This window comes from Aphelocoma coerulescens, chromosome 9 (assembly GCF_041296385.1).
Source record: "Aphelocoma coerulescens isolate FSJ_1873_10779 chromosome 9, UR_Acoe_1.0, whole genome shotgun sequence".
NCBI lineage: Eukaryota > Metazoa > Chordata > Aves > Passeriformes > Corvidae > Aphelocoma > Aphelocoma coerulescens.
The window spans coordinates 16,575,857-16,601,844 of record NC_091023.1 but is presented as its reverse complement, the minus strand read 5'-3'; the positions used below and the strand labels follow the sequence as shown (position 1 = coordinate 16,601,844).

The window sequence follows — 25,988 nt, the reverse complement described above, 5'->3', positions numbered from 1 at the left end:
ACTGTCTCACTAAAACTTCTGTAGGTACAGCCCCAAGCTGCTCTGAATTGCTGATGTGCAGTCTCCGTGGTGCCTGGGTCAGTGACAATTACTGCTCTTCTCGCTGTACAGCTGTCTCTGTCTTGCCAGCCCTGATTGCCTGGTGTGGTTGGTACTGGCTGGGCAGAGATGCTGGTACCAAGCTGGGAGAGAAACTCCAATTCCTGTTGCTCAGAGGTGAGATTTTTACCTTTGGGACATGTTTGGAGGTCAGCCTGGATGTCAGGGCAGGATGCTGGTGAGCATGCCCATCTCAATGTGGGTTCCATCTCTATGAATCCTTTATCTTGTTCCTGTTTGGTGGAGAGTCACCCAGCTTTAGGGATAAAAGTATTGAACGATGATGTCTGTGATGTGCTGTTGTGAAACCAGGACAAGCTGGCAAAAGCCTGCCTTTAGACGTGGCAGGCTAGAAGTGATTTGCAGGTCCCATATCTTGGCAGTCATGGTTAGTTTACCTGTCTTGCTGCATGGAAATTTGCAGACCACATTGGATTTCCAAGTTGCATTGCTCTGAGAAATGCCTTCAGCTGTCCTGTGTTAGTGAAGTAATGGGCACAATGAGGAACTGGTGCAGTGTAATGGCAGATTCAGGTGTATATCCTTGCTAAAGGATTTGTTTCTCTAGGATGTTCAGGGATGAAGCTCCAGAGCTGGACTAGTGAGATTTGCAAGGCACGTTATAGCATTGGCTGCAGTCTCAGTGGAGCTGGACTACTTTTTCCTATCTTATAAGTATGTATTTTTAATTATAACTCCTAGTAAGAATTATGGTGTGGGGGTTCATGTTCAGGATGGAGACATCATTCAATTTTGAAGCCTGGCTGTTGCCTTGTTTGTCAAAATCACTGCTTGTGTCCACCTGACAGACTATAAAACTTAAGTAATACTCTTGTGATTAGTCAAACTTCATGTATGCAGTTCTGGAGAGGGATAGTAAGAATGGTTGGGAGCTGGAAAACCTGAGGGAGTTTTACCAGTAGTATGGGATCACTCCTGTTAAAAGGTCACATGTTAGAAAGGTGTCAGAGAAACAGTGAGGGCTGTGGAAAAGGGATGTCTATTCCTTTGTACAACTAAAAACCAAGGTGAAAGTGGCTGATTAAAACAAAGAAAGTTAAGTGCTTTTCAGTGTAACTAACGGTAGCATTTATCGTGCAGAATGTTGCTGAGAACAAGAGTTTAGCCAAGTCTGAAAAGAAGATGGGATGCTTGTATGAGTGTCAGGTACATTCAGAGTTGTGTGGTGGTGCCCATTGTATCATAAACATCTAATTGGAAAGAAGAAGCAGTTTCATGTAGGTTTCCATGAAGCATCTCCAGCTGACTGTAGCTAGTGAAAAGCAGTAGCTTGGGTGGATGACAAATTGTTCCAAGAAGACAGTTTCCGTGTGTCTGTGGAAACAAATACCCTCAGGGTGCCTGCAGTGGTTTCTCTATTGCTCTGCCCATCATAGTTGTGTGAACAATACATCCTCTGTGGCATTTTGTTGCTCCTCAAGCTTCTGAAAGCCTGACCCACACAGCTCTGCCTTTCTTCTGCTGAGCTCTTCTCTCCCTGACATGGCTCTGCAAAACACCTGCACTCTCTGCTCTGGCTGGCCCCAGATGCTGGGTTTCACCTTTAAATGATCGTCCAGGCTCTGGTGTGGTCTTTGGCAGCCCTGCTAAGGTGGAGCTAAGTCCCTGTGACTATATGAAGAGGTTTTAAAGATGGCATCAGGATAATGAAGAAACATACACCGGCCAAGAGTAGGTCCCTTCCAACTCAAAGCTATTCCATGATTCTTTAGGTATGTCTGTGCTTTTTAGGTACTTTATTTTTGTTTTTGATGGGGAGAAACCTTCAGGGAAGTAAGATGAATACCAAGTCCATGTGACCCACCAGAAGTTTGGGATTCAACATCTGTATTTGCTGTGTGCACACATGAGTGAGACTGATGCTCCTGTCTGCAAGACAAGGTCCTCCCTCCACAGCCTGTCTTTTCACCCCAGTAGCTTCCTCATCTCCCTTTGCCCTTTCTCTTGTAGCAGCATAATTCTGTTAGAAGCTAGAGAGCTTACTGCAACTGCAGCCAGGACAGAGGAGACAGGAGCAAAGGAGATAGAAACCATAACTTATCAAAGGATGTGGGTTGTCTGATGAACAGATTCACAAGGAACAATGCCTTTATAGAGTGTGGGTTATACATAGAAAATACTTGAAATAACTTTACAAACAAGGGTTCCAAAGGAGGGATTGGAGGGAAGATCTTGTGTTTGGTGTCCACGTATTCTTTGGGATCCTGGAGGAGAGAACATCACTAAAGTTGGAAGAGCTCAGTGTTTTCCTCTTTCTAATTTAGGGAGCCCTTTGTTTTGCAAAATAGAAACAAACAGAGAAAAGAAAACAACAAATCAAACCGAAAACCACAGACCAGAAAAAAACCCCACAAAACATTAAAGCTTTTGAGAGCTTGTGCCTGTCTGAGAAGCAGAGTTTAGCAGGGTTGGTTCCTTTCATTCATCCTGCTCCTGGGCATGGCAGGCCAGGTAGGGTTGGTGATGTTTTCCAGTCCAAACATGAAAAAAACTAAAACCCACACGTAATCATTGCAATTAAGGTTATCGGTAGAGACAACTCAGTGGAGGTTCTGTTTTGATCTCCAAGAGCTGGTTTCGATCAGGTTCTGAGCAACTGCAAGAGCTGGCATGAAAATGATCATTTTTAAGTCACTGTCAGCAAGTCTCTGTCGTTTTAGACTGTCAGTATCTGTTGTTGGGATCTGTGGGTGACAGTGACACACACGTGTGAGTCAGAAGAACTCCCAAACTATCACAATATGCTCAGAGAAGGAAAACAAACATCGGTGGAGTTGTGGGCTGCTGATAACCTTTTCTTAGACAAAGTTATAAGCTTTTGAGTGTTGCAGGCTGTTAGGATGTTTTCTGTTGCCCTTGATGCCATAAGGGAATCTTGGAATACCGTGATTTCTCAGCAAACCCATAAATTGCTTATTTTGGTTTGGGGGCAGGGAGGGATACATGAGGGTCTCTGGCTTATGCCAGTTTTGTTGCTGGGTAATAGCCCGTCAACCCTCTTTGGGATTTGAAGATCTGGCTGGGAGGCATCCTGTGTTGTGTCTAAGAGAGTTTGTGCACATGAGCATCCTCTAAGTAGGTGCCATTCAGCTCTTGGCTGCCTTCCTCCCCCTGCTCCTGCTGCTCAGTGATGCTTCAAGGCAGGAAAACTTCCGCCAAATCTTGGATGATTGTGCTGCCAGTGGAATAGTTAGTTGAGATTTAATATGGCCATTATCTTTAGGTAATAAAGTATCAACTAACTTGCCATAACTATCTTGTATAATGTCTGTTAAAAGCCCCACATACTTCATTCACTGGGTGAAATTTAATAGAAGTTCATCTAAGCATTCATTGCTTATTTAATTTAAAAATAAGTTGATCTCCATGACTGAAGTAACAGGCACTAAAGAATTTAATTAACATTTAGTAAACTGCCCTGTTAGCTCTGAATTGCACAGTCAGGCCTTGTTTATGCATCAATTTGTAACTTCCTTCTCCCTTTTTTTTTTTTTTTTTTTTTTTTTTTTTTGCCAGTTGATCTCATTGTGGGGAGCTGCAGTCATCTAGTCTCCCTCTGCTCCTGATCTCTGCATATGGAGAGCCTATGCTGGGGCTGGAATTCTGCTGAGGAACCAGGACTCAGCTGCTTTATTGTGAGACCAGCCCAGACATCTGGGCAAAGGCAGGTGGGACAGAGAAGGCTGAATTGACAGGTTGTCCCATGGGCCTTGAAAAAGGATCTGTGGAGCCCCATGGGATGGGTAGGGTTGCACTGTGTGGTGGGGTAGAAGTGGTCCAGCTCCAAACCTTACCTTAAATTTGGCTCTGTTATATTTAAGTATCTCCTGCAGGGCTTTTTCAGCCACGTGGCTGCTGCATGGAATTCAGGTTGGTGAGGTTTGCTTTTTGGAAAGAGAATGTTGGGGTGTTGTTACAGGTGACTTGTGGGTGGTCCTGCTGCAGTGGCTGTGTTGGTTGTACCCCAGCTGGGGTGGTTTCTGTGTCAGTAATGTGCATTTTCAACGGGCTGTGTGCACGTACCCTAAGGAGCTCTCTGTTTCAGCAGTTTATTACCTCACCTTAACAGACTTGAATTACTCCACTTAGTGAGGCATGAATGAAAGCAAGGAGTCTCCCAGGCAGTGCAGGCAGCAGCGGCTGGGTTGGGAGAGTGATTGAATTAGCAGCTGATAAGTAAGTGGTTGTAGCTCCAGCTGCTGCATCATCACTGCCTCACTAGCCTGGGAGTCAGGGATGTTCCTGTTCAAGCTCTGTGCTGAAGGAATCGGCTGGCTGGGATTTAACACAGCTCGTTGTTTGAGATAGAGACTTGATTTGCTTATCATTGGTTTGGGCAAATCTTGAGAGATACCTCAAGGTATTAGTGTGGCCGAGATAAGCCTTTAATCTGGATCTCCCCAGAAAAATGGATAGTGACTGTGGCAGCCACGTGGCAAACCTGTAGTTAATTGCATGCTGTGAACTTTGTTAAAAGAATGGTGTTAAAGGTGCAAAGTCCAAGTGCTCCAAAGCTATGAAATGCCAGAATGAAGGTCATTGAAGCCTTAATTTCAGCCTCCCCTGCAAGCAGGTATTATGAGAGAGCCACTTAATTGCCAGAGCACCTACTCTTTGTGTCCAGAGTGGAAGGTGATACTTAATGAGTGGCTATTCAGTTGCTTTTCTCTTTGTAGAGTGTGTGGCCCCAGTCCTTATTTACCATGTACTGTTCAAACTCGAGACAGAATGCAGAGTTATTAATTTTCTTTTGTGCTTTTCTGGAGTCCTCTTTGCTCTTTCATCGGAGCACTTTGGACATTGGAGGAACTATTTCTGTAGTGCCTTCCCAACGTGAAGGAAAATTATTCTTGCCATTTTACAGATGGGACACTGAGACTTGGAGAGGCATGAGACTAATTGTCTCACATCACCCTTGACACTGAAATCATGGAAGAAAAAGGAGTTAGACATGGGCTGTTCTCTTAAGCGTGCAGTCATAACTGATAATAAAGCAAAGAAATGGTTGGAAAGAATTGTTTGTAATTACAGACTAATCTTCCCCCATATTTCCTGCTGTACCTGCCTCTGTATGCATTATCATTATTATCCTTAGTTGGGAGGCAAAGCCTGTACTTACCTTGCATGGGTATTAAAATGCCTAGCTTAGTGTGGAAGCTGGTCTTTGCCTCTGGCATTTGGAGGCTAGAGCAGCTTAATGCTGTTGGAACTGAAATGTGGTAGTGAGGAGGTCAAGAAGTGAGCCACAAAGATGGTTAAGGTCCAGGTGGTATTTATGTATAAAAACATATTTCAAGAAGTAGAAGTAATGGGGACTTCATCATCTGCTTGACGCTTCCTCAGTGACTTGTTTTCCCATGTACAGTGTGACTGATGTTTTTCAGGGTAGTTTAAACTTCTTTTAAAGCTTATTCATCACTTCTGATCCTGCAGGCTATTTTTTTGGAGAATGAGAATGATGCCTTCCTTAGCACAGTTTCACTTTGGTGCTTTTTCAGAGAATCCGTTTCTTTTTCGAGTTCCTTGGGATGCAGATCTGAGCTTGGAAAACACAGCATTGCATCTTTGCCATTTAAGGAGGTCTTGGTGAACCTTCTGCATAGTAAGTTTGAAATTCAAGTGTATGAGTAATCCAGCTGAACTCCACAGTTACTTGTGCGCCTGAAGATAACTAAGTTTTAGCACTGTCCTGTACCCAAATCCTGATCTGCTCTCAAGGCAGCTGCATGGGGAACAAATGAAGTGCAGAAGGGTTAGTTACCTGAGGAAATGTCAGGCTTCTTTCCTACTGTAGCATGCAGAGTGACCACTGCAGTGAAGGGTCAGCCTTATCCAGAGCAGGAGATCCTATTGTGAGTGGTGCAGACATTTGCAGGCTTTTAACAGTAGCTTTAAGTAAAGGACTGTGAGGTCGAGGCACATTTTGGAAGTTAGGAATAATGCCTTGGACCTTCACATTGCTGCAGGAATGAGTATGGGGTTCTTGGCATGTAAGGCCTCTTTGAGCATCTCCCTCTGCATCCAAGGTTTGGGAATGTGGCCAGAGCAGAAGGTGAACTTCAAACAATATAAATGAACATGTCTTTCCAAGGCACTCCACCCACCTAGGTCCTCGAAGTGTCTGGGTGAAAGGATGGCAGCTCACAGAGTGCCTGCGTGCCTCCTTCCATGGCTTGGCACGGCATGTTTTGCTCTGTTGCGTGGGAGAACTGTGAACTTGGGGTGTATAGAGGCTGGGGAAGTTAGTTGAGAAATTTTTAAGGACTACATCGTAGCCTGGGAGAAGGAGCTACAAGAGCTTGTTGCCTTACTACACACAAGGATCCCTGCAGGGTGTGTTCATGTGTAAGTCATTCTGGATGAAGTTGGTTACTCCCATGCCCTATTGCACACACAGCCTACAGGCAGTGTGTTGTGGGCACTGTTCCTACAGTTGGATATCAAATGTCTCTAAGGATGCAAGGCAGGTGGCTTGATATCCACTCACCTTTGCACTGCTGGGTGTATTGCTTTCCTGTGCTCTGCCCTGGGATAGGATAGAGAGGATTGCTCCAGCGTGTTACAATGATCATCTGTGCTGGTTGTCCCCACCCTGTCTAGGGTCAGGCCACTCTCTGGGCTCTTGTACTCATATTCACATCATCTTGCTTCCCTGGATGCCATGGCCCAAGCCTCCAATCTGTATTCATTTGCACACCTGAGGTGGTGTGTTAGGTCTTGGGTTATGCTGTCATGTGCCAGAAGTCCGAGCGAAAGTGATCTACTCCAGCTTTGTTGGCTGTTCCCCATCCCTTGAAGAGCAGTGAAGTACAAGCCACCTGATGGGTTTTTGCAACAACTCTTGATAAATTTCTTGTGTCTCAGGTGATTTGATTCATGCCTGATTAAGGGTGTGCCCATTTTCCTGGGTGGAGCTGGATGTGCAAAGGTAGCTGTGTTATCAGAAAGTCACTAGCTCATCTCGTTTAGTTTCAACTCCCTTGGTAGAGGCACCTGCTAGAATGGGGATATTTTTTGTGTTTTAGTTGTGCAAATTCTACCTGATGTAGAATGAAAGTGATTCCAGATGCTCTTGATCTCCAGAAAGACAAGACCTATCCATCTAATGAAAGACACGAGTAATTATGGGTATGGTATTGGTATACTCCTGGGCTCCTTTCATCCTTTGTTTTTGCTTCCATATCCCATAGCTAACATTTTCTTGTATTATCCGTATCTCTAAATTTGACCAGTAGCATCTTGGGCTAGGCCTGGCACTTGTTTTGCTACCTGAAGGAGAGTTGTGAGTCTGGCAAACCTTGTGCATCAAATTCCTGTGAGCCCAAGCACAGAGCACAAGCTGCACCCATGAAGTGACCTCTGGGTCTGAGGAGGTCCTGCCTGGGAGATAAAGAATGGTGAGAGAAGAGCAGAGTGATTGACTTGGGGACACAGTGTCTGATTATGAGCAAAGATCAAAAGGATGTAAAAAGTGTTTGTTAGCAGAATGGGACTAAGATAAAGACCTGATAAGTGTTGAAATGTGGGGAGGAAAAGGAAGCAGTAGCTTCTGACAGAGCAAAGCTGTACATGTAGGACTTGTGACTTGGTGCAAAGCAATTCTGGGTCATGGGAACGTACGGCTACTGTGGCTCTGCCACTGCAAGCCATTGCCACTTATATCCCGTTAGCAAATGTGCATGGTTCAACCTGAAACCTACTTGGGCTCTTCCCGTCCTTCCTGGGGAGTTCATCTCCCTCATGGCTGTTTATTGCTGCAGTTTCTAAGCTGTGTGTACTTGCTGTCTCATTCCTCAGCCCTTACTCACAGGAGGCTTCTGTGTGAGGGAGGGACACCCAAGAGAAACATGAAACTTGATGCAAAGTCCCTTGCCACAAGGAATTTGGGTGGCTGATCAGCTGCAGCTGGGTGTTTGGGAGCCTGCTGGAGGTCTGTGGGCTGTGAGTGTGATCTGCAGCACTCCAGAGAGTGGGATGGAGCTTGAGGGAAGGTGGTTTTCCCTTGCAAAGGGCAACCCCCATCTGGGGGCTCCTGGTAGAGCTGTGCTGGCCCAGCCTGTTAGCAAAAGTCAATTGAGCATTTGGATGGGGTGAAGTGGAGGAGGGGAGCACTGAAGTTATCAGTGAGCAGAGGCAGGCTGTAAGCTATAGGGGACACCTCATGCCTCCATCCTAAAACAGTGAAATGTGTCAGGGGAGATACAGCCATGTGTGCAAATATAGCATGTGGGTTTGGGTCTTGGTCCAGCATTCACATCCATAAATAGGCCAGCTCCTTCCTTATGCTAGCGTTTGTGTACACTTCACAAACATGAACCAGCTAATCCCAACAGATGTTTAGCAGCCTCCAGAGCCCATAAGGAAGTTAAATATCATTGCACTTTGCTAGAGAGATGCCCAGGATTTCGGTAACAGCTGCTAGAAGATCCCTTTGGAGCTGTGTGTGTTGGTGGCTGCGTGGGCTCAGCTCAGCGGGGCACCTGCTGCCATTGCCTCGGGCTGCTCTGCCACAGTGTGCGAGGGCTAGGCTGGGCTTCCACTGACATCAGAGACACAACTTCCTTTAGTTTGTGAGGGAGAATGGGATTTAGCAGTATGTTTACACACTCCCACTTTATTAAAACCTAGTTGAAAGGAGGGAGCTGTGGATTTTGCTTGCTGCCTGCCTTTGTCTACGTGCTGATGTGCCCACCTCCCTGGTGGTCGTGTATGAAGTCATCGTGCTCCTGGTTGGCCTGTATCCTTGACTTGCCTCCCTCTTTTTCCTGAAATGTCAACATTTAGTTGCAAGCTTTAACACCTCTGAGGACAAGCAAGTGTTACTGAAGTGGCGATTTATTCTGGAGTTGTCTCTGGACTCTCTCATTTGTGATTCAAGAAGTCTTCAAGAAGGACTGAGGACCATACCTGTTTCTCCACGCCTCTGTTTGGTGCTCTGGCTGGGTGGCTGTCCTGATTTTTCAGGCAGAGTTGTATTTATAAGGCTGATAAGTGAACTGCTTGGGGCAGCAGTAGAATAGTTCTGGATTACTAATAAATCAAGAACTTTCCTTAGGTGTTTGCTCACTCAGTTCTTCATCAGTCTCCGTGAAATATGAATGATGGCTCTGAATACACACGTGTGGTTAAAACTTCTGGGAGTCTTCTCAGGGCACAGACCACACCAGTTTTTGCCATTCAGCACCTCAAGGACGAGTCTTGGGTGTCTTCTGTTGACAGGGGCTGTGGGCTGCTCCACCTGTCCCTCATCACTCTGAACCTGCTGCGGTCTCTTCGCTGGTGTGTACATCTGACTTAGCCCATGCTGCCAGTGGCTGCTGCCCAGCCCTTTTGTCTGCATTAGTTTAACTGAGTGAGGAGCTTGCAGAGCAAGCTATTCATTCCCCTGGTAACTGTGCTTGACAATCAGAAGTTATTCTGGGGGTGAAGCACTGGTACAGATTTGTTTTCCTTGGTTGGGGAACCATAACCCCTAATAGTTTTCTCGCTCATAGGAATGGAGTGGACTTGGTTTGCTGCTAATTAAAAGCCAAAAGGCTATGTAGTCTTTTCCAAAATAATTACTGTCTTTGGTGAACAGAACAAAACTATGCTGACTTCCTATTTGTTTCTAAACCCCTTGCTTGTGCTGTCTTACTTTGCACTGGCCATGATGCATGGGAGGGCCCCATCAGGGCCAGCAGCTGCATCTTGGTGCACAGGGAGTTTGTGCTTGAATCCTTTGCCTGCTGTTGGACCAAAGGATAAGTACAGGAGAAGCATGGGGTTGTGAAAAATGTTATGGAGCTAATAATTACATTTGGGATCAAGGCTGTGTTTTCTTGGTGGGAAGCCATTAAAGGTGACAGAAGTGAGTGTGTGTACCCTGTGTGCCAGAGCATGTTTTATCTTGGCTTTTTATGGGCTAAAAAACAGCAAGAAGAAAAAAAAATGGTTTTGAATGTGTGTGCATGCTTACTACCAGGAACCCTTGTTCCTGGACAGTTTAGTTTCTATCAGTAATTGGTTTCAGATATACACTGACTTTGATCCATGTGTTGAGTTGGGCCTGCTATTACAGTGGAAGGTGTCCCCTTTCCTTTCTGTTTGCCCAGGCTCTGCTTCTGTCAAGTTTTTGCCTAGACAGGACTGCACCTGCAGCAGGAGGGGCACAGAGGGTCTTCTCCCTTTTTGGCTGGTCCTGAGTGTCCATGCAAGTGTTTGTGCTCCTTCAGTGCAAATTGGAAGGGCTGTCTGATGGCACTGCTGGGTTAAGGGCTGAAAGATGTCTGGTCCGAAGTGGCTGGGTGCCCTGGAAGCAGGGCCTGGAGCTCTGTGGCTGCTGTTTGCTGTGTGTGCAAAAGCAGAAGCACCTCTCCAGCCTTCTATTTATCCCCACCGTGGTGGGGTTTGGGCCTCTGAGCACCAGCTGGGGTAGGAGGAATGGCTATTAGGGCAGCAGTCACTGGCTGAACATCCATCCTCTCAAAGGAGTGGTACAGGGATGGGCAGGAATCTCTCAGGACTAGGTTCAGAAGCTGGGGCAGGATCAGCCCCATTCATAATGCTCTGTAAATGATGTGTTTGACCTGCTGTGGAGGCTGGTGATGGCAGCTGTGCCCACTCAGCTGCAATGCCCCCTTTTCGTTTCCCACCTTGGGTACAAAAGTCAGTTGTGTTCACTTTGCACAGGGAGCATTCTCAAAGTTGCTGTGCTCTGCTGTGGGACGTGCAGGGAGCAGCAAAGGGGCTGTATTTTCTTAATCTGCCTGTTTGATGAGGCAGTGTCTGGCTGTGCCCTTAGCAACAGGTTTTTTTATTGCAGATCGAGTGTCCTGTTTTAATTGACTAAGAAAAAGAACTTGAAGAGAGTATGAACCCATGACCTTGAGATAAATAGTTTCTTATTGAGTTCCTGAGCCCCTAAGCCGCCCCCTCTTGTGAGGGTAGCGTGGTTTAATCAAAGGTCAGAGGCTTTGTTGCCTCTGAGCGCCTCAGAAAAAGAGGGTGACATGAGTGAGTTCTCCCCGGTCCTCTGTGACTGCAGTCATTTTTGGCCTGTCAAGTTTCCTTTGAGCTCACTGTGCTTGTCCTCTTTTCCTGGGTGATGGCTCTCTTGACCTTCGGTAGTCTCTGTGAATGCTGATAAAGACCTGGTGATCAGGTCAGCTGTGTTTCTGTAACTAGATATAGGGTGGCTATGGGCGAATGGCTTTTGCAAGGCTGCTGTGAGCCCCTGTGTGTAACATGCAGATTCACAGCCCTGATAGGACACAGCCTTTGCTTGCCAGCTCTTCCCACGCTGCTCCCACGTGTGTCTCCTGTTTCTAGGCTGAAGGCCAAGTGTGGTATCTCACACACTGCTGTGTGGTGAGTCTTGGCATGTGCTGACCTGTGCTTGGCCACTGATGCCTAAGATGTTGCAGTTGTTCATGAAGGTCCCCCATCATTTTTTTCTGTGTGTTTCCTTCTTGGGTGGTGACCAGGCATATGGCTGTACCTCTTGTGAGAGGAGCATTATTAGTCCTTCTCTCTCCTCCTCTGCCTTCTGTTTTCCTGACTATAATCACTAATGCTCCTTGAGCCTGGCTCATGGCTGTCATGAAGCTGGTCTTGCTTGCACATTGAATGCAGACTTCCTTGATGCTGTGCCAATTCAGTCTTTGAAAATACTGTCTGGCAAGTCCTGGAGAGATCTTTGCCTCCAAAAGCTTCCACGGTTCCCTTCTGTTTTTCCCCATCATCAAGTCAAAAATAAAAACACTTGGCTCAGTAACAAATGCTGGCTTCAAATGCTGGTGACAAAATTCCTGCTGACAAGCTTAGTATGGTCGGGTAGGAGTAGGTGAGGACAGGTGTGATGGTGGTGTTATGCTGTTAGGTGCTCCTGTGAATCACACAGCGAGACAGAAGAAGGCTGAAGAGACCTTTCCTGGTCTCGAGTGGTTTGTACCTTTGGTGTGATGTTGCGATCACACGCTGTAGCGAATGTTTCAAATGAGTCGATCTGTGCTCTTCCTGAATACAGTGCTCAGGTGTAGCAGGCTGGAGAAAATCACGTGGCAAACTCTTGGAAGAACACAGAAAATTAGTAGCCAAGAAAACTTTGTGCTGAGAAACCATCAGGTACATGGGAAGAAGTGCAATGTCTCCCTGTGAGCACCAGTGAGATCCCATAAGGGTGCTGGGAGATGTGTAATTGCTAACTTTGCCATTCTGCAAACCAGAAACCTCTTTCTTTTCACTGAGAAGCAGGAATGCAGACAAAGTGAACCAAATCATAGAGGTTCAGGGCTGCAATTTTATAGTCATTGTTGGTGCTGTAGGCAAATAATAAAGGAAATGCAGTTAAAGTCCAGTGTATTTCCTTCTTCAGGTCAAGGTACAATGGCATTCACAGTCCCCTTTTACAGGCTATTAATTAAAACCCTTTGGTGGGAGAATATTCCACAGAATTCCCATGGAAGTCTGTGTGTGCAGGCTCTCTTGCACAAGGTGGTGAAGAGGTGTCCAAGCTCTGCCACCTTCCCTTTACTTGAGCCCAAGTCCCAGCTGGGAGGATGGGAACATGTATGGGGTGTGGTGCCAGGCAACTGCGTGTGCTGTCCCCGCCTTTTGTGGGAGCAAGTCCTGACCTGATGTGCAGGGGAAGTGCATGGAGCTGAGTGTTATCCTGCAGGCAGGTCACCAGGTCGCTGTGCTGGATAGATGGGTGTTTGGCAGCTGTGCTGTGGGACAGCATGGGAATGGTGCTGCTGAGCTGGGGCATTGGGATTGCCTTTCCTTCCCCTTGTCATGATGCTGTGTGTGCTGGACACCTCTGTCTCCTTTTCTTCTAGTTATCAATGTCAGGCTGAGGTTTGCACACCCCAGGGCCGGTGGTGGTGATGTTCAGGTGTCCTTTGGGGAAGGAGAGGGGCAGCAGCTTTGTCTGCAGTAAGGTCCAGGGCTCTGTGTGATGGTCACAGCAGGTTGTCACCCACAGCAAAGCAAAGGACAACACCTTTGCCATTGTCCCTCCCCATCCCTACCCTGGAGTGGGGACTGTGTGGGAGCAGCCCAATTTCTCCATCACATGGAGGAAAAGCATAAAGCATTGCCTCAAGTGCTACCCCTACTATTTGTTTCTTTTTTATTCCTTTGGCATAAGGGCCAAATTCAATTGGGAGTCTGGCTTCCAGCTGAAGTCAAGGTAATTTAGGAACTAAACCAGCCTTTTAATGTATCTTCTGCATGTCTCAGTCCCCATCTATGATGGAAGTAATGGTACTTTCTTGTTTGGAAGGTGGATGCATACACAGGCTTCTGTGGCCCTTGTACTTTTCAGATGTAATAAGAGCAGTTATTAGGGCTTGTCAGAATTGCTGCAGAAATTTTTATCTATATTTGGAATAAATGGGTCCTTTCTCAAAATGGAGCTTTCGGAGGGAAATGTCAGCTTGCAACTCATTTCTTGTAAGGGAAAAAAAAACAACTTGGGTTTTTTCCTATTATTCTATTTGTGACAGTAAAAACATTTGTTGAAAACAGAAATGTTTTTATGAGGTGCAGTCAGTGAGGCTGCTCCACACGTTGCTGGGTGATTGCCACATGTCCACATTTACCTGGGCCTCTCTGCCCCATCCAGCCATCCAAACTTTTTCCTTTTTTTCTTGAAGGAATATGCTTCTTTGGCCTCTTCCGGCAGCTGTTTGGAGAGGGGAGAAGCAACACTGAGAAAGTTGGTTTTATGTTTGGTTTTGTTTTTTTTTTTTTTTTTTTTAATACGTGCTCAGCTCACCTGGAGGTACTTGTTCTAAAGTCTGAGACTGGGACAGTTTGCTATTAATGTATAAAGGTGAAAGAAGATGGTTAATGCTTGGGGAGGGCAAACATTTCTAAACCAGAGAGATTTACTGGTCCTGGTTGATTGTGCTTTTTAAAACATCTCCATGGATTATAATGTTTTCAAAAATACCAAGCCTGACCACATGGGCACAGGAGTGTGGAATCCAGTTGTCTGCCAGCTATTTGTTGCTCTTTTCAAATGATCTGGCCAAAAATGTAATCTGGATAAAATGTAAGCCTTGAGCAGGAGGACTGTCTGGTCATGTAGGCTCTAAGTTTTAAAAGTTTCTTTTGCAAATGGTTTTAAGGACAGTGATAAGAGGGCCTGCCATGGTACCAAGGGTTTCGTTGTGGTGGCATCTGAGCAAGCCTGGGGAAAAGTGTTCTCTGCCTTCAAGTTTTGGCCATCTAAAACCAAAATGGTTAAAGGAACACTATGCTTTGTTATAAAACATTACAATAAACCCCTTAGACTTGACACAGCAAACACATGCCACCTCTGCCCTGAGAGATTTCAGCTTAAAGGTGGGCTGCAGGTGACCCTGGGCTGGAATTCTGCCTTGGGACACAGCACTGCTCTGCTCCCTGTGCTCCGGGGCACTGTCAGGCTGTTCTTCTTGACCGAGCACCTTACAACACAAGAGGTGTGTTAGGGCACTGTTCTGTCAGTGCTGCCTGGGGAGGGTGGCCATTCCTTGGGGAGTGAGGGAATGGCATCTTTTATGTTTTGGATTGAAAAATGTTATCTGTTGTTTGAAACCCAGGATCTGTGGTGCTCTGATGCTGCATGATCGATTATCCTTCTTTGAGCAAGAAGCTGGGGTGCATTCGAGTGAGAAAGTGAAACTGCCCCCCTCTTGTTCAGGGTGTCTCTGACCAGGCTGAGTAAAATGCAGACAGCAAATGGTGGGGGAAAAAGAAAAAATGAAAATAAAACTCACTGAGGCTGCTTGGAAAATCTTTCACTTCCATTAAACTGAGAGAGGGTGAGCAGCTTGAGGTCAGTAGCTTGTGCTTGAAAATACGGGATCCAATGCTGGTGTCAGTTACAGATGTGTAAATCACAGGCAGCGCTGCTGGCAGTGACGGGAGCTGCTGAAAGGTTGCTCCAGCATGGGACCTGCAGGCTTTCTGGCACAGACATGCTGATTCCTCTCATTCCTTAGCCACCCTTTTTTTCTAGCTGTCCTTGGGCATTTAAAATAACAGGAGTGCAGAATGGCTGGTCCTGCTTTAGGGTTGGTTCCTGGCTATTGTGGCCCAGTGGCTCCAGCTCAGGGTGGCTCCTGGCTGCCGGGACGCTGTAGGTAGGGCTGTCTCACGGCTTCCTTAGCCACTGTTTAGATCTGTTCTGCTCCAAATGATCTTTTCATTTCCTATAATACAGCAATCTCTGGGAAAGCTGGATGCCATCCGTTCAGTGGAAGTTGGATCCCGTCCCTTCTGTGCTGCTGTGCTGAAGTGTTTTCTTTCCCCCCCCTCTTCTCCAAACTCATTTTCTCCCTCTTATTTTAGTCATGTTAAATGAACCCCATGAAAAACCTGAAAATCAATTGGGACAGCAAAGACAAAACTGTGTGTCCTGGTCTCAGAGCTGGCTGTGCACCACTGCAGAACCTTGGGGCTCCCTTGGGGCAATGCTTTTAGCACCAGCCTCTGCACCCTGCAGCACGCTGGGGCTGCCAGGGAGTTTGGTCTATTATAGGAGCTCATTTTCCCCATCCAAGCTGATGGTCTGTGCTGCGGTCAGCATCAGCTTTCCTCCATGACAAGGGCTGGACCAGGAGCTCGGAAGTGATAAGCCCCATTATAGCTAATTTTGACACATGGGGTTGTGGTGGGTTTGGAAGCAGCTCTGTCCTGAGTGCTATCTAGGAGGGGTGTGTGCTTCCTTGCAGACTGAAACCATTCACAGAGTTACTGCTTTTCAGCAGCACAGGATCTGACATCCCAAAAGGCAGCAGCCGGGCTGTTTGTGTTGTGTTGGTGACTCCCTGAGCAGGTGCTGTGCTGGCAGCAGAGCGGAGGAAACACGTCCCCAGCTTTTGTTGTCTTGTGTGATCCTTTTATTAGATAACTTCAGCAGTGTACTGTTGAATTGAGCAGTTTAATTTTAGTACATGAAACCTGAGAAGCACAGATGTAAATATAGAAAACTGTTAGGGCCAGATCCTGTGTGTCAGGGTCCCGGTGCAGAAAGATGAGTCCCTGTCTGCGTTTGGCTGTGTTCAGGTGTAAAGCTACTAATGCGTATAAGCTGAATTTTAAGTCAGAGTTGGACTCCGGATTGAGGTTTGCATGAAAGGGGTCTGATTTTTCCAATGTGTGAGAATGTGGAGACCTCAGACAGTTCCCTCAGTGCTGGCAGTGGCCAGAGTGCATGAGGGTCAGGGCTCTGGTAGTGGAGGAGATAACGTGAGATTTCTGAGTTTGGGAACTTTGGCCAGCAAATAACAAATGCATTGGCACAGAGTGGGAAAGACATATGTCAGAACAGGGCAGGCCTTTAAGTGGTTTTCATTTAAAATGAAAAGGTCAGATTGAATGAGGTTGGCATCTGGGGAACTGTTCATGGACCTGCCAGTCAAAGAGGGGGGGACCCGTGTCAGTTTGTGCTGGTGGGTGACTGGCTGAGAGCTTGTCTGTATTTAAAAATTGGTGACTGGAACAGTTAAAATGACAGTTTTCCTTGTGGCTGTCAGGTTGAGTCATCTGCTTCATGAAGGAATGGAGCAAAGGATCCCAGCACGAGGCTGCTTTATCCCACTTCAACTGGTGTTTGCACTTGGGCTTCAACAAGTACAGCTATGCTGATTTAAAATATAATTATAATAATAAATAGGCTCTAAATATTGGTAATGCTTTCAAGTGTAAAGGAGATTAAAAGCGAATGCACCTTTTGAGTAGTCAGAAAATCAGCTGCCATTCAAACCAGGCTGTTGTGGAAGAAGTGTAATTAGCTGAAGTCATTTTCACAGGTAAGATTTTTCATTTAAAGGGGTTGTGGAGTCTGGTTACTTCCATTTCTACATGGCCACTGTGAAGTTATGTTAGGGACGCCTGCTTGTCTGAAAGTGCTGACTGCTGCTCTTTGAAACTTGGAATTCTTGCAGAGGTTTTTCCACTGTCCGTTCCTGAAAAATAGGAACAATCTAAGAAAACTTAAGCCCTAACACAGGATTGATGCTTAAATTCAGGCATTGTAAACTACTGGTTTTAGATTTAAATCTGCAAACAGAAGAAAAGTTGCTTTCTGTACTTGTGTGTTAAATTCATATTTTTTTTTTTCTTGAGAAATACTGATTCTTACTGTCAGTAATACAGCATCAATATTGTCAGCTGGTGAGTGAACGAACTGCTTCTGATCATTTTGTCTTTAATGGAGTAGTCTGATAGACTGGCTCAGATGGATATTGCTGTGACCAGTCAGGCTGTCCCTGTCCTTCTCACCTGTGGATGTGCTGCCAGGAGGGAGTGCCTGGAGTGCCTGCCTGGGCATCACTGGGTTGCTGGGTCCCACTTCTGCTGAGAGGGTGGTTTCACAGCAAGTTTTCAGCTGGATGCCTCAAGGAGGGTATGTGGTGTCCTGCTCACCTTGCTGCCGGAACCCCAGTCACAGGTGACAGGGACGGCTGATGTGGGAAGCAAAGCCAGGAAGATGCAGTTCAACTGGCCAGCTATCACTGATCTTGTAAATGTTTTGTGAGTTAAACCTGGTGGGAGACAATCCTGAGCCAAGATATTTTAAACACAGGTTGGGTCCCAAAAAGTATTGTCTTACCTGGAGCTCCTGGAGGTGCCGTTGTGAGTTGAAATGAAATAGTGTTGGAACCAGAGGGGAATGTTGTTGTCTTCTGCCTTTGCAGATAAGAGCAAAGGGCATTTTGCCAGGAGCCTGTGGGAAGGACCTAAATTGTATGTAACTCTACATCATTTTTAAATGAAAAGTAAACATGCACAACCATAATATTTGCTTGTGCTTGTCTCCTCGTTGATGGATGGACAGAAATTGCTCTTTGGCTGAGTTCATCAGCAATAAACCTCTGCAGTTACTCATCTTCATCCCCACAGTGAGTGGGAGAGGCCATTGCAATTTCCAGTTATTTTGTCCTCATAATGCCTGAGGGGAGCTCTGATGGTCCTGGGGACTTTCAGACCTGCCTATCCCTGTGGGGAGTCAGGGCTGGGTGCCAGCACAGGGACCATGGGACTGAGCTGGGTCAGAATGAAGCTCGGTATGCTCTTGTGGTGTTGGCACAATGGACGTGTGCCACTGCTTGGGAGAGGCAAGAGCCCTGTGGCTGTTGTAGCATCAGACATTGTGTGGGGGACAAGGGGTGTTGGAAGGACAGGAAGCCACCTCACTGTGTGACAGGGAGAAGAGACCTGGCCTGTGAACCACCAAACACCCTTGTACAGTTTGCTGCTTTGTTGTAGATTTGTGGGCTCACATGCACCATCATGAACAGCACAGGTACAGCAAACAAGTCTGAACTGAGCTTTTCCATGGTGACAGCAGCAAATAGCAGAAACTTTCTCTGCTGAGGTGTGCTGACAAGACAAGCCTGTGCTTGTCATGGGCAGAGATAGGGCTTTAGAGTGACCAGGATGTGGCTGGGATGGGATGCTGTCCAGGGGCTGATGGGGACAGGAAGGAATGTGCACTTCAGATGCTGCTGGCCTCTGTAGGGTGCACCCTGACATGTGTCCTGGCATGCCGCATGTCCCATGCCACATCCAAAATGGTGGCCGTGTGGCCTGGTTGTCCTGTGCTCTACCTTCATCATCTGCAGAAGGGCAAAAGCAACACCGTGCAGGTCACGTCAAGAAAAAGTGGTGTCTGCTTCTCAGCTTCAGGAAAGGGTGAGATAGTCCCCAGTGGGAACTGGACAGAGCTCCTCAGAGAAGGGGCTGTGCTGAGGGGGAGGGCTGGTGGTGTAGCTCTGCTCACAGTAATGATGACCCCATGAGCTTCAAAAGGCCTTAAATTATGCCTTCTAGCTCCCTCACTGTGCCCAAGGCCAGAAATGAGATGTTCACCCTATTCTCTTATTTTAAGTCTCATTTGGTATCTCCTTGTCCTTCCCTCTTCTCAGTGGCATTAAGAGCAGCAAAGGAGTGGTGACTTGAGGAGGTGTGAGTTGTTGACCAGACTCTGGCAGCTGACATAGCTGGTCACTGGCCCAGTTTAGGGTGGTGAGTCTTGCTTTTGGAAGTGCTGAAAGGAGTCCAGGAGTATGGACACTTCTGCTTAAGAAAGCTGCGGGGGAAAATGCTTCATTTCCCAGAAGTTGTGTGGGTTAAACTGCAGTTTTGGAGACAAGCCATTGGGAAGCCCATCCAGTGTGCATCACTCAAGTGTCTCTCTTTTCAGGGCTGGGAAAGAAACCTGAAGTCGTGAGTCTGGTGGAGCCTTGCGTGTTTCCAAACGCCCTGCTCTGAGTTCATCCCACCAGTAAGGCTGTGCAGCGTGAGAACTGGTATGTAAACACAAGTCACAGGCACAAGGGGCAACTTCTCAGAAAGGATCTCAGGTGTTTCCAACAGTGGCACCTTGTTCGTAGCTCTTAAAGTTCGGAGGGGGAGCGGGATCACTGGAAAATAAGAGACAAACTGATAGTTCCCTGGTGGTGCTTACACACAGAGGCTTTGGTGGGGAAGGGCTCAGCAGTGGGAGGCTGTGAGTGTCCAGAAGTCATCCCAGGCCATGGTGCTGAGGCTTCAGACACGCTCTGCAGAGCGATGTGTGGTGTCATAGCACGCACGGAGAGGCGACGTGGGGGTAATGACAAGTGCACACACCAGAAATGCATACACACACACAGGCTGTACGAGTGTAGGCACATGGAAACAAAGATGGCAATGCATATATAGTATATACTATACAGTGGCATATGAGAGCTTGGGGGTGTATATACCAAATGTCTGTATATACTATATATGGTGATAAAAGAATGCATATGCATTCATGTTCTCTTTTTTTCTTCCTGTCTCTTCTGTCTTTCTGTGGAGCTGTTGCAAAACTACCAGATTCAACCTCCTGGGGAGCCTTTCTGGCCAAGGTTTTACAAGCCAGCACCTGCTTTGCCTGCCTGACTTCTTTCTATATTTATTCCTCTGCACCCGGTTTTTGCCTTTGCCTGTGGAACTGTCACAAACATGCTGGCTTTTGACTGCACAGGACTTCAGCTTGCAAGTCCTAAATCTGCCTTCGTGCATGGTGTAGGAGCAGGCATTTGTGTGTGTGGTTGTGTGTGTGTACGTTTTGAGAGTCCCTGATCCTTGCTGTCTGCATTATGTGGCCCATGTCCCTGTGATGCTGCAGCAGTCCCTCTGTTCTCTGCCCCTTCACGATGTTTTTATGAATCAAATATTCTCAGCCATCCTGCTTATGTAATTTGTAATTTTTAATTTAAATTAGCCATGCCTGACCCGGTGGCTGCATTATAACAATCCTGCTGTGCAGGAGGCTTGAGTTGGATTTTATTCCCAGGCCCCCAAGATTTCACTTCCCAAGCTTAGTACTGCGGCAGGGAGGGGGATTTGTGTTGTCATGTAGCAGGGAGCTCCTGGTTGGTTTGCTATGGTTGGACATGGATGTGTCCATCCTCTGGTTTCTCTCCTCTGTATTGTTTGGGGTGGAAGGTGTTCTGAAGCAGAGTCACAGAACACACGTGCTCAGGTCTGTTTAAAGTGAGCACAGTAGCAAGAGAGGGTATAAAGCCATTTCAGCTGGGAAAAGGAGGGGAGATCCTAGTGCTGTCCTGGGGAAAGTGGAGATGGGGGAATAGCCACACTGTGGGTCTCCCATCAGCAAGTGCAGCCCGGAAGAGACATGTGCCCGTTCCCGGTCTGGTGGGTATAACTTGCACACACTGAAAAGCAGCTCTGGGCTGCCTGCCAGGAGCTGGGAAATGGCTTGTCCTCATGTGTTCAGGCCCCTGCCCTCCCATCCCTGCACTCCCACCCCCTCTAACAGCTCTCTTTGCTGCTGAAAAGGGATCCCTCTAAGGTCACAAAAGCATTAGTCCCAGGTTTCAACCCCAAGCACCATAAAACATACCCTGCCTGACCCCTGTTCAAAGGCAAAGGCAGTGTGAGCAACCCTCACTCCCCTGGGTTTTGTGTCCCTGTCCCCACCATGTGTGCCACTGCAGCCTGCATTCCTCTCCCGTTCCGTAAGCCCTCTGCCTCTCACGCTGACACAGCTAATATTTCTCTGCTGGCAGGGCAGGCAAGGTGGTGGCATTTAACTGTTAGGGAGAACTTTGATCTGTTCATCTCTGCTGGAACACCAGAGCTGTAAGGGCTGGAGTGTGCCTGTGATGGGGTTTCTGCTCTTACGGGTGTTCCCCTTCCATGCTTTTGTTCCTTTCCTTGACTTAGACAATTCTCTACTTCATTCCACTGTTTGCCCTTGTAAAAAGCAATACTTTGGGAATTGTTTTCTGCAAAGGGCTGGAAAACTTGAGTCAGAGTTGGTAAAACCTGTACGAACCTGACACTTTTTACATTGGTTTTCAGAGTATCTCCCTTTTCTGACCATGGAGAAATCTCCAGGTGACCCTGCTGATGGCTGGGAGCCACACAGCTCCTGTGGGAGGTTTTAGTGGGCTTTTGGAAAAACAATTAATCGGGTACCCATGGAGAGCTAGTCCCAGCCTGCAATGCATTGAGGTTGTCCTGGTGTACCACTTAGGGGCACTTGGACTGTTGGCTCTTTAAGGCTGCCTTTATGACCACCAGTGTAATGAACATGTGCTGGTGCTGCCTGGCAAGGCTGACCTTTTTGATGTGGTGGCAATAGATCACTTGAGTTAAATGTGGGTGTATTCTAAAAGGCAGAGAACTTTGTTACTTTTTAAAACAATGGTTTAAATGTTTTCTGTCTCCTGTGATACTGAGTGCTAAACTCTTGCTGCCACAGGCCCCAACCACTGCTCAGTTCCTGGAGGTAATTGCAGAGCCTCTGTCACTGCAGGATTTCTGCTCCTCCCAAAGCCTGTGCTTCAGTACCAGTGAAAGCCAGATGTACTATAATGTCGCTTTTTTACAGTTTGTTTTGGCCATACATGGGCAGAGTCAGCTCTGGAATTCCTTCCCTATAAATTCAATAGCATCTTGTGGGTGGTGCTGGGGAATCACTCTGGTCTGGTTGGATTGCCTTGCCTGGGCAGCCTGTTTGCCTTGAGAATGTCCTGCTTTGCACATTCCTGAGAGGCTGCCTGTTCCTGGAGCCATGGCTGCAGCTACCAGGAGCCTGCTGTCCCACACTGGCAGGCAGAGTCAGCTCCTGCTGCCTGCAGGTCAGCCTTTGCAGCTGAGAACTGATGCTTGTGGGAGTGCTGGAACGGGGCTGTTGCTTTGGTGTGCATGCAAACTCTGCAGGGATATTTGTGCCCTCTAAGTAAACTGTTCTGCCTCTTAAATTTGGTTTGTGGGCTTGAGCATTGACACTCAAGTCCCTTTTCCAGGGGTGGGGATACAGCGCTGTGTGTCCCAGCAGGGATTGATGGGTGCTGCCATCCTGGGGCTCCTTGTACCTGCAGGGATATCTTGTCTTGTCCATTCAGTCTGTGCCCTTCTGCAGAGCTGTCATTTGTTTTCGTGGGTTTTTTCTGTAACACAAGTTCAAATACATGCTCTTTATAAAGCACTAACTTGATGAGACAGGTCAGGGGAGTTTCCCTGTGCCAGGTGAGCAGCCAGTGTGGGATGTGGTGTGACTGATGGCTGAGCCTGCCTTTTCTGGGCCAAGCTGGTGTTGCTATAACCACAGCCTGAATTTGCCTATTTGCTTTCAAAGAACACTCCAAAAAGTAGTTCTAGGAGGTTTTCTGCTGGTGAGTTGAGGGATGTGAGAGAGGTTTGTTGCAGGCGTTGAGCAGCAACAACTCCTGGAGTTACTCCCATGGAATCTTCCTGTGCATCTGTAGTAGAGGACAGAGATGCAGTGACTATGCCAAGAGCCTCCAAAGCACAGTTGAAGATGGTTATGTGTGGCCCTATGTCCAGGCTGTGTGTAGGTCAGCAAAGGCAATGTGCTCATGCTCGTGCTTCAGAGGGGCAAGTCATCCCTGTGCCAAAGCCAGGGAGAGAAGGGTGATTTTTTTTTTTTTTTTGACATCCTTTGGAGTTTTGATCTCCATATTTGGAAATGTTTACCCATTGCTCTGATCTATTGCAAGGGAGGGGAGGTGACTCAGGGTCTGGTGGAAGCAGGATTTGAATTCCTGTAGTAAGGTTTTTTTTTTTATCCCCCCCTTTCTTGTTTTGGAAGCTTGTTGTGGTCAGTTTTCAGTTCTCTCTTGCTCCTGGACCTTGTTCCAAATTTGATGTGCTCGAGAGGGAAGCATGTTAGCAAAGGAGCTTGCCTGAATGCTGGTAAGTGCATCATTGCTGTTATAGCAAGCAACTTGGGATTTTTTTTGTTGTTTTGTTTAGTCAGATGGATTTCATCAAAGTGTGTGCATTGCTGGTGGAGGCAGGCTTGTGGATCAACAGCGAGAGACCCAATGAAACCTTCTGTAGCAGGGAAAGTTGGCTTAGTGGATTGGTCTCAAAGGCAAAATGTTTCTTCAGGAGTAGGTATAAAGATAATTTAAGCCAGCTCCCATTCAGTCACGCTTTTCCTTTTAGTTTCACTGGTTAGTGCAGCAAGGCAGCAGAGCACTGTAGAGTTAAATGAGGATGTATTCATGTGGTCAGCAAGGAAAACATAGCTTATGTATGATTTTTGTCTCTTAAGCAAGAGAGTATGTTAAAGGACTGCATAACACATGGATGTTTTTTCTCTCAAATGTTAATATTTAACTCTGTTCTGTTAGTTGAAGTTTAGCTACTGTAACTAGATAAAGTTTCAGTGTTTTTTTGTGTTGTTCTGTATTTTTCCTTAGTGTTAAGTTTTTAATCTGTCTGGTATTGTAGCTGGCTGCTTTTTTTCTTTTTTCCCCTCCCCCCGCCCCTCCTGCTCTTTCCTTTCTATTTCCTGAAAGGAAGCTGCAGTTCATCCAGACAGTCAGGGGTGTGGGGGGAACCTGGGAGATGCTCTGCTTCCTGTTTTATTCATGGCAGCTAAAACCATGCTGGGGAATCTGGAGCAGAGATCCACCATCCTGCATTCCTCTTGTCATTTGGAGCATGTAACATGTACAGAGTGCTTTTAACACTGCTCTAGGGGGTCATTGAGCAGCCAGTCCTACACCTCAAATGGAAAGCACTGCACTTCATTGTTTTACTTTGGAAGGGGCACTGGTGAAAACCCTTTTATAGTTCCCACTGCTGGTTAGTAATCCTTGTATCTTCTCAGCTAACTGGTATTTTTAGGCTTCTTCAGACCTGTTACTTCATACTCTATCTTAAACTTAAGACCTTTGTTAGAAAGTTAAACCTCTTGTTGATTTTCATTTGCCCTTTTAAATAGGCTTAATACTCTATGTGAGATTTGGTTTTTCCAGAGATGTGGATTTGCAGCAGGTTCTTGAAGTACAAAACTGCCTGGATTGTTCTGAAAGGGAAAGATAGTTGGCTTAGTTTGCATGAGGATGGATGTGCAATAAAAAGCACTTGGCCACAAAAAGTGGTGAAGAACTGCTGGAGCTTTTTCTGTGGCTGGGACATGCTGGGGGTTTGTAGAGTTCAGCTGCATTTTAATCCTTGTTGTTTCAAAAGGCTGATTGGATTACTGAGGCTTTTGGGGTCAGGGCCTGGCTGGGCTGAGCTTGGTGCAAAGGAAAGAACTGCTGTCCTAAAGAGTGCCCACCCTGAATGGGCAGGGGAGGTGATGGGTTAGAAAACAGGGCACTGGGCACATGTATGGAGCTCTCACGGCACCTGAAGCCTCAGCCCAGCGACTCCCCCAGCAGCCACTCATCCTCTGTCATGCATGGTGGTGCTGACCTGTGGAATTCTGGCAGTGGGATGATGGTCTGTGTTGCTCCTTGTGTGCTGTGCTTTGCCTCTGTGTGTGCACACATGGCCCCATGTGATGGCTGTGCTTCTGGTGGCACGTGGATGTGGCACATCCAGGCTGCACCAGCTGCTTGTATCTGAGCTTGGTGTTTTGGGAACAGCACGGTGGGACTGGAAATGATGATATTCTGTTCCCCTCACAGTTTCCTCCCTTTCCTGCTGGCCAGGACGTGCTGTTTGTTGGAAGACAAGGATGAGCAGTGCCTGGGTGCCGTAACCCAGCGCTCCGGGCAGGGCTAGTCTGCACGTCTGGGAAAGCGCTTTGTGACTCTTAATGTTCATGTGCTGATCCTTCTCTGTGCAACATCTCACCACTGCGAGGACGTGACTTGAGAGCTGGACAGACTGTGAAGAATGAGCTCCCCACGTGCTGCCTGTGCCCCCCTTTGCTGGTGGGTGCTGGCAGAGCTGGGGGAGCTCTGGAGGACGAGGTGATGCCCACGGCTGGGACTGCAGGCTGCCAGGGCTCTCTGTCTGGTGTTTATCCAGGACCTGAGCAGATTCAGTGACACTGATGCTATCCAGGATCCACAAAGGATTTTCTCCTGCTCCAGGAACAGAGCCATTAAGGGCTGACCTGTAAATTAATACAGCTGTCTAAATTTTTTTTTTTTTCTCTCCTCTAGCCTGGCACCTAATAAACACTTGAGCCTGAGAAGCCTTGCATGGCATTGGCTCTCAAGAGTGCTCAGAGAACTCCATGCCTGCCTTTCTTAAGCTTCCCTCAGTCTCTTCTAATGATGTGTTAAACACAAAGGACTTACTTTAGCTCCCATGTAAGGAGGTTTGGTTCACAGCCCATCCTTCATCTCGGCTGTTGCTCTGATCAATCCAGGGCTGGCACTGCATAGTTGGCAGAGGGGTTACACCAGCACTGTGATTTGAGTGCTCTGAGGGAGTTCAGTATGCACTAAGGGTTGGGTGTATGTGCACCACAGCAGGTAAGAGAAGCTGCCCCAGACAGCACAGGACTAGCACATGTGGGCAAGGAAGGGGTGAAGGTTACAAACCTCTGCACATCTTACACTTTTTGTGTCTTTAGGCAAAGGTTTTGGATCCATTAAGTACTAAACTGTGCCTGAAGGCTGAGG

At 47.0% G+C, this 25,988-nt stretch overlaps 1 protein-coding gene across 28 annotated transcripts in view; it reads left to right on the top strand.

Annotated features, from left to right (window-relative positions):
* Positions 1 to 25,988, top strand: part of LPP (LIM domain containing preferred translocation partner in lipoma) — a 332,937-nt gene that overhangs the window by 2,104 nt on the left and 304,845 nt on the right. For 18 of the 28 annotated variants that reach the window (XM_069024202.1, XM_069024217.1, XM_069024216.1 and 15 more), the window contains exon 2: positions 19,301 to 19,406. The gene's annotated coding sequence lies outside the window, so the exon portion shown is untranslated. The other 10 variants (XM_069024218.1, XM_069024212.1, XM_069024198.1 and 7 more) reach the window with 9 other exon arrangements.